At 44.7% G+C, this 7805-nt stretch overlaps 1 pseudogene across 1 annotated transcript; it reads left to right on the plus strand.

Annotated features, from left to right (window-relative positions):
• Positions 1 to 1146: 1146 nt before the first annotated feature.
• On the plus strand, positions 1147 to 2110 carry LOC100398737 (small ribosomal subunit protein uS5 pseudogene; annotated as a pseudogene). Its single transcript, XR_008473137.2, has one exon. The product of XR_008473137.2 is annotated as a small ribosomal subunit protein uS5 pseudogene (transcript).
• The last annotated feature ends 5695 nt before the right edge of the window (positions 2111 to 7805 follow it).

The following is a 7805-nucleotide window of genomic DNA, read 5'->3' on the forward strand; positions in this document are numbered from 1 at the left end:
ACAAGGATAGCAGAAAAGAACTGTGAAGAAACATATTTGCTTATATTATTTCAGAGTGGATTGTAAATATTTGAGATTGGTAGATGCTGTAGGCAGAGGCAGTATAAAATGAGTGAACAATTTCACATGTCTGAAAGGTCACACAGCAAGTCTAACCCTGCCTCAGTTGGCAGCAGGGTTCAACCAGAGGCCGTTAGATTTCTGGCTCCTGTGAACACCTGGAAACCAGTTTCCTGCCCCCTCCTCCCCCACTTGATGCATGTGTGCCTGCACACACAAACACACATAGACACACACACTCAGCATGTGGCAAATACAAGTCAACAGCAACAACTCCTGCTCTAGGACTGACATTTACCTGCTGTGTCTAGGTCTCCAGTGCAATGGTCTCTGACTCCTGGCTTCTGAACCATGCGTGCCCAGAGCCTTGGTGCCTGCCTGAAGGAGTCTCAGCTGATCTGAGATTCTGTCCTGTACATCCAAGGATTTTTATCCCAATTGGGTTTGTTCCTTGAAGCTTGACTTCTGTTTACAAAAGACTTGAAAATGTTTAAGCTCACTCAGTCAGCTATTCCACTTCTGGGAATTTGCCATTAGGAAGTAATTAGGGATTCTTGAGAAGATTTACACATAAGGCTTTTTGTGTCTGTGTTACATACAACAGTGAGAAAAATGACAACAAATTAATTGTGGTTCTCAACAGGGAATTTCTTAAATAAATTATGATGCATCTACACAACTGATCACTTCGTAGCCATTAAATATCATGTTGTATATGAATACTTAACTGTACAGAAGAAATGTGTATGATACATTGTTTAGTAGAAAAATATCAAACCCCTATTACAATGTAAGGTTTTAGTTGTATATTTGTTTAAATGATATGAATGGAAAAAAATACTTGAGGGATATTCACCAAAATGTTAGCTCTATTTATTACCTAGTGGCGTGATTATAGGTGATCTTTGTTTTCTTCTTTATGTTTATTTTCTTCTCATGCTGTACTGCATACTGCACCAGTTACTGTCTGTATGTTGGTATATTCAGCGCCTACGGTAACTGCAGCTCATATCTTAACTAGATGGCGTAACATACCTTAACAGACACATTACTTCAGTATTTCACTCATATGAAAACACATGTCTGTCTTCTTCTCCAATAAAACACCAAATGGCGGATGACGCCGGTGCAGCGGGGGGGCCCGGAGGCCCCGGGGGCCCCGGAATGGGGAACCGCGGTGGCTTCCGCGGATGTTTTGGCAGTGGCATCCGGGGCCGGGGTCGCGGCCGTGGACGGGGCCGGGGCCGAGGCCGCGGAGCTCGCGGAGGCAAAGCCGAGGATAAGGAATGGATGCCTGTCACCAAGTTGGGCCGCCTGGTCAAAGACATGAAGATTAAATCTCTGGAGGAGATCTATCTTTTCTCTCTGCCCATCAAGGAATCTGAAATCATTGACTTTTTCCTGGGGGCCTCTCTCAAGGATGAGGTTTTGAAGATTATGCCGGTGCAGAAGCAGACCCGTGCTGGCCAGCGCACCAGGTTCAAGGCGTTTGTTGCTATTGGGGACTAAAATGGTCACGTCGGTCTGGGTGTTAAGTGTTCCAAGGAGGTGGCCACTGCCATCCGTGGGGCCATCATCCTGGCCAAGCTCTCCATTGTCCCCGTGCGCAGAGGCTACTGGGGGAACAAGATCGGCAAGCCCCACACCGTCCCTTGCAAGGTGACAGGCCGCTGTGGTTCTGTGCTGGTGCGTCTCATCCCCGCGCCCAGGGGTACTGGCATCGTCTCAGCACCTGTGCCTAAGAAGCTGCTTATGATGGCTGGTATCGATGACTGCTACACCTCAGCTAGGGGCTGCACTGCCACCTTGGGCAACTTTGCCAAGGCCACCTTTGATGCCATCTCTAAGACTTACAGCTACCTGACCCCCGATCTCTGGAAGGAGACAGTGTTCACCAAGTCTCCCTATCAGGAATTCACTGACCACCTTGTCAAGACCCACACCAGAGTCTCCGTGCAGAGGACCCAAGCTCCAGCTGTGGCTACAACATAGGGTTTTTATACAAGAAAAATAAAGTGAATTAACATTAAAAAAAAAAAAAAAAAGAAAACACATGTCTCCTGAAACCTAAGTGATCTCCCCATTGACTACGGTGGTCTTCCCCAGGCACTGAGGACCTCACTCTTTACAAACTATAGCCCAGATGAACTAAGAAGGTTCGGCCTTTCCTAACCTAGGCTGTATTTCCATTCTTTCTGAATTTAGCTTCTTTCTGATGTGATTCACCTTCACCTTTGCCAAAAGACAGTATATATAATTTTGTATTGCAAAAAAACCCTCAGAGAAAACTATTAGTAATCAAATTCCTCTTGGACATAAATGATAACTAGTGAGGCAGAGTAACCTGGTGGATATCACAGACCTTGGAATAAATGAGAACTGCTTTCCGACCCATGCTTGTGAACTGTAAGACTATGGGCACGTTTCCTAAACTCTGTGAGCCCCTGTTTCCTCATTTATGAAACAGAAATAATAATATGTGCCTGATAGGATTATTAGGAGGGTCGAGTGACATAATGCATGCCAGGCTGCTAGCAGTAATAGGTGACAAGGCTTCTGACCATTTAATTCTGTTTTCCTCTCCCCTTTTTCTAATTTCTCTGTGTCTATAAATAGACACTTTGAGGAATTCAAATGTACAGTGTGTATGTTCCATGAGAGCCAGAACTTATCTGTATCCCTAAGGAATATTGCTTAGCACATAGTAAAAGTTCAATAAATATTTGTTTAATGAATGAATGAACCATTGGTCTCTACCTTTGCCTGGGGAAATGGCCAGTATCTGCTCTTTGATGGATTACTTAGCCTAAAAGGACATTTCATCTTTCTTTTTCTTTTTTCTGAGACGGAGTTTCACTCTGTTGCCCAGGCTGGAGTGCAGCGGCACTATCTCAGCTCACTGCGGACTCCACATCCCAGGTTACAGCAATTCTCCTGCCTCAGCCTCCCAGGTAGCTGGGGCTACAGGCACACTCCACCATGCCTGGCTAATTTGTGTATTTTTGGCAGAGATGGGGTTTTACCATGTTGGCCAGGCTGGTGACCTCAAGTGATCCGCCTGCCTTGGCCTCTCAAAGTGCTAGGATTACAGGCGTGAGCCACTGCGCCTGGCCAGAGAACACTTCTTCTTAAGCAAGTCCTCCTCAGCTAGCCTGCTGCCTGATGGATCATTCTGCCTCTGCACAGCACCTATAGTCATGTGTTGCTGAATGACAGGAATACCTTCTGAGAAATACATCATTAGGTGATTTCGTCATTGTGGGAACATCATAGAGTGCACTTACACAAATCTAGGTCGTCTGGTCTGCTATACACCTAGACTGTATGGAATAGCCTATTGCTCCAAGGTGCAAAGCTGCACACTATGTCACTGTACTGAATACTGTAGGCAGTTCTAACACAATGGTAAGTATATGCGTATCTAAAACCAGAAAAATGGTACAGTAAAATATGTTATAAGAAAAAAAACCATACACTTGTTTAAGGCACTTACTATAAATGAACGTTTCAGGACTGAAAGATGCTCCGGGTGAGTCAGTGAGTGAGTGGTGAGCGAGTATGAAGGTCTAGACATTACCGTGGACCTCATAGACTTCACCAACACTGAACACTTCGGCTACACTCAATTTATAAACAGATTTTTTTATTCCTTCAATAATAAATTAGCCTTAGTTTACTGTAACTTTTTAACTGTAAACATTAAAAATTTTTTTAAACATTTTGACTCATAATAACATAGTTTAAACTACAAATATACAGCTATACAAAAATATTATATATATCTCTGTTCTGTAAGTTTCTCTATTTTAATTTTTTTCTTTTTAAACAAAAAGATAAACACCCATATAAGTCTAGGCCTACCCACAATCAGGATCATCAATATTGCTGTCTTCAACCTCCACATCTTGTCCCACCGGAAGGTCCTCAGGGGCAGTAACACACATGGAGCTGTCATCTTCTATGAAAATAATGCCTTCTTCTAGAATACTTCCCAAAGGACCTTCCTGAGGCTGCTTTATAGTTAACTTTTTTTTAACAAGTAGAAGGAGTGTACTCTAAAATAACAATATAAAGTATAGTATAGTAAACACACAAACCAGTAACATAGTCATTTAATATCATTATCAAGTATTATGTACTGTACCTAATCGCACGTGCTATGCTTTTATAGGACTAGCAATAGGTTTGTTTACACCAGCATCGCCACAAACAGGTGAGTAATACCTTGCACTACAGTGTTGCACGGCATTGTTACGACAGCTGCAGCATTGCTAAGCAGTAGGAATTTTTCAGCTCCATGGCAATCTTAGGGGCCATATGTGATCTGCCGCTGGCTGAAACTTCCTTCTGTGGTCTGTGACTGTACAAGAAGGCAGGCCAGTTCTGCACAGTTCTCTTAGCCAGATCCCTGGCAGACGTTCAGACAGGTAAAGTGACTGTCTGTCCCAGTGACCTCAGGACCAATTCATCCTTTGGAAGCAATAGGCACAGAGGGCTTTTAGAGGCCCACAGAAATGTTTTTATTTTCTTTTTTTTCAAATAGAAGAAAAACAAATTGCCTATATAATGATAAATCTGGCCTGTATTATATTAATTTTTATACCAACACAGTTGTAACATTGTAAAAAATTTTAATTGCGGAAAGGGCTCCTGAAGGCAAAAGCCATCGAGGCTCATGAAGTCATATGCAGCCCTCAGTGACCTGAGCAATACAGCAAAACCAGCCAAACACTGAGCTGCCCTGGGAGGGGCTGCTCCCAGTCTCTGCCGGGTCAGGGCAACCCTCCGTTTCGAGGCAAAGGCCTTCCAAACCACCTCAACCTCCTAAATCAGGTATATGGGGCACCGTATACCTCCTCCCCTCACTTACTGATAGAAAATAAGAGAAACAGCATGATCTCATTCTTTCTTCTCCAAGTAACACAAACCCAGGTGTGACATCATCCCCTGACTCTCAAGTAAGGAAAGCTCATCAATGACCTCATCTCTTTTTTCCTCAAAAAGCAAGCTCACCCATGGCCTCCCCCTAGTCTAGGCAAGATGAAGCCTGATGTCACCCCCTAGCCCCACCCCTCCACCCCCATCTATCTCAGTTTCTCCTCCCTCTCCCCACAACTGAAGCCTCCCTGTCCTGCCCTCTGGCAGATGACACACTTCCACCCTACTGCTTCTCAGAAGCGGCTCCGTCTGAAGGTGTGGGTGTCTGGCTGGATGCTGCTTCCTCTCAGCCCCAGGGCCAGGCAGCTGTTTAGAGACAGCGTGGACTCAGCACCGAGGCGGTGACTCAGCCGTGGCGGCAGATGAAAAGGCTCTACACTAAACAGGAGCTTTTAGGCAAGTCTAAAGGACAGGCTGAGCCAACTCAGGATGAGAAACTAAAAAGCAAAAGGGGAAATCCAGGGCTGAGAAATTCCTAGAAAAGAATTTATAACCTTGGATGAGAAAAGGTTCTTTGAGTTGACAGGGCGAGGCAGGAACAGCCCTCAACCCCACAGCTCGCAGCCCCGCAAGCACTGTGGAACTGTGCCATCTGTCTGCCCATACACCCTGCTCACCATTGTACATCCTCTCCAGGTATTGGGCATCTGCAAGGAGAGAATGGCAGGCCCTGACAGCCTTGGCAGCCCAGGTGGGCAATGGGAGAGTCAGGACCTGGAGACCAATAACAATGGCTGGCACCTGTAGCCGAGATTTGATCTGTGAGAAAGGAGCAGGACAGGGAAGAAGTTGACCTTGTAAATGAGTCTGTTCTGGTGAGAGGTCAATAGTAGCAGAGATTGTATGGTGTGAGGGTAGGGGGTCTGTGGGAACATTCTGTACTTCCTGCCCAGTATTGCTGTGCATCCAAAACTGCTAAAACTGCTCTAAAAAAGTCTAATTAAAAATTGGCTGAGCAAACAAAAACAAAAGGCTGTTCTATGGCCACAGAGCCCTGCCTAGCATCAGAAGTGGTTTGTTCTAGGTCAAGAGGAAGACTAGATGAGCAGTACCCACCAACCAAGGCACTGTGGTTGTAGGAACCCCAAGAGAAGAAGGCTCTCCTCTTCTCTCAGAACTTCAGCACAACTTTTGATGTTAAAATTCCTTACCCATGCACAAATTGCTTTGCATTCTACTGCTAAGGAAAAAGTGCCCTGCAAATACCTGGGGAGGAAATAGACTCTAACATATGAATAGATGATAATAAACCTTTTCCTAAGAAAAAGTTTTCATATTCTAAGCTTCAGTTTTCTAATCTGTAAAATAACAATAGCGTCTGTCCGACAGGATGTCCTCTGGATCACTTTGTGTTTGTTTGTTTGTTTTTTAAAATAGAGATGGGCTCTCGCTTTGTCCTGTTCCCAAGAAGTCCTCCAGCCCATACCTCCCAAAGTGCTGGGATTACAGGCATGAGCCACCACTCTTGGCCCCAGATCAGTTTGGAGTGAGATCTTTACCGGGTCACCACATTTAAAAGAGCCACCTTCCCCTCCTCAACTCTCACCAGCATTTCCTAGCACCCTTCTTTGTTTTATTTTTCTATATAACATTTATCATCATTTCCATATCACATATTTTACTTTTTGAATTCTCTTCTCTCTCTCCCTTTGGAATGTAAATTCCATGAGGGCTGGGATTTTTGTCTGTTTTCTTCTATATCCTCAGCACCTGGAACATTTTCTAGCATATAGGCGGTCATCAATAAACACTTATTGAATGAATAATTAATATAAAGTCCTCAGCACAATACCAAGTATGTGATCATGTTAACTATTACTTGTTTTATTTTCTTTTCAAAGCCCTGGTGAAGGTGGCATCATCCTGATGCTTTGAGGGGACCAGCGTGAAATCACTTGTTTGGTTTTTCATCTCTCCTCCTGCTTTCCTCACATGGAGGTCCTCTCAGGCTTGAGCCAGGTAGCACAGCACTGAGCTAGCTTGAGGAGAGTCTGTGAAGTCCCAGCAGACTGTCCTGGCTTGGCTTTCTCAAATGAAAAACAAACAACACAACAAAAAGCCCTTTTCTCTACTCCCACACTTCTGATGCCAAATGTATGGGCCATGTAAAGCAGTTCTCCAATTCTCTGGGGACACCAACTGGGTGCGGGATGTCTACTTTACTTCAGTTATGACACTGGTTAGCTTGTGCTAACAGTTAACACAAGCCCCACAGGTTAAGGGCTCAGTCCCACAGGACTGCCCCCACTTCATTTGCCAATTGCAAGTAGTGGGTCCCCAAGTGACTCCTAAATTCTGGCTTGCCTATAGATCGGGGCTCTCACAATCCCCTAAGCTTCCATAATTTTCTACAGTGGCTCACAGAACTCAGAAACATTTTACCATTACTAGTTTATTATAAAGGAAAATATAAAGAATACAAATGAGCTCACAGACAAAGCAATACCTGGAGAGAGGTCCAGAAGAGTCCCAAGTGCAGGAGCTTCTGTCCCCATGGAGTTGGGGTGCACCACCCTCCCAGCACATGAATGTGTTCAACAACCCAGGAGCCCTCTGAACCCCGTTGTTTAGGGTTTTTATAGAGGTTTCATTATGTAAATATGGTCGGTTCAATCTCTGACAGTGATTGACTCATTCCCGTCTCCCCTCCTAGGAAGTTGAGGTGGGGAATGGGGAAAGGAGATGGGGCTGAAAGTTCCAACTCCCTCATCAAGGCTGGTCTTTCTGGTGACCAGCCCTCATCCTGAAGCTGGCTAGGGACCCCAGGTACCAGTCATCTCATTAACATAAAAAACACACCCAGGGCC

The sequence above is a fragment of the Callithrix jacchus genome, chromosome 7 (assembly GCF_049354715.1).
Source record: "Callithrix jacchus isolate 240 chromosome 7, calJac240_pri, whole genome shotgun sequence".
Taxonomy (NCBI): Eukaryota; Metazoa; Chordata; class Mammalia; order Primates; family Cebidae; genus Callithrix; species Callithrix jacchus.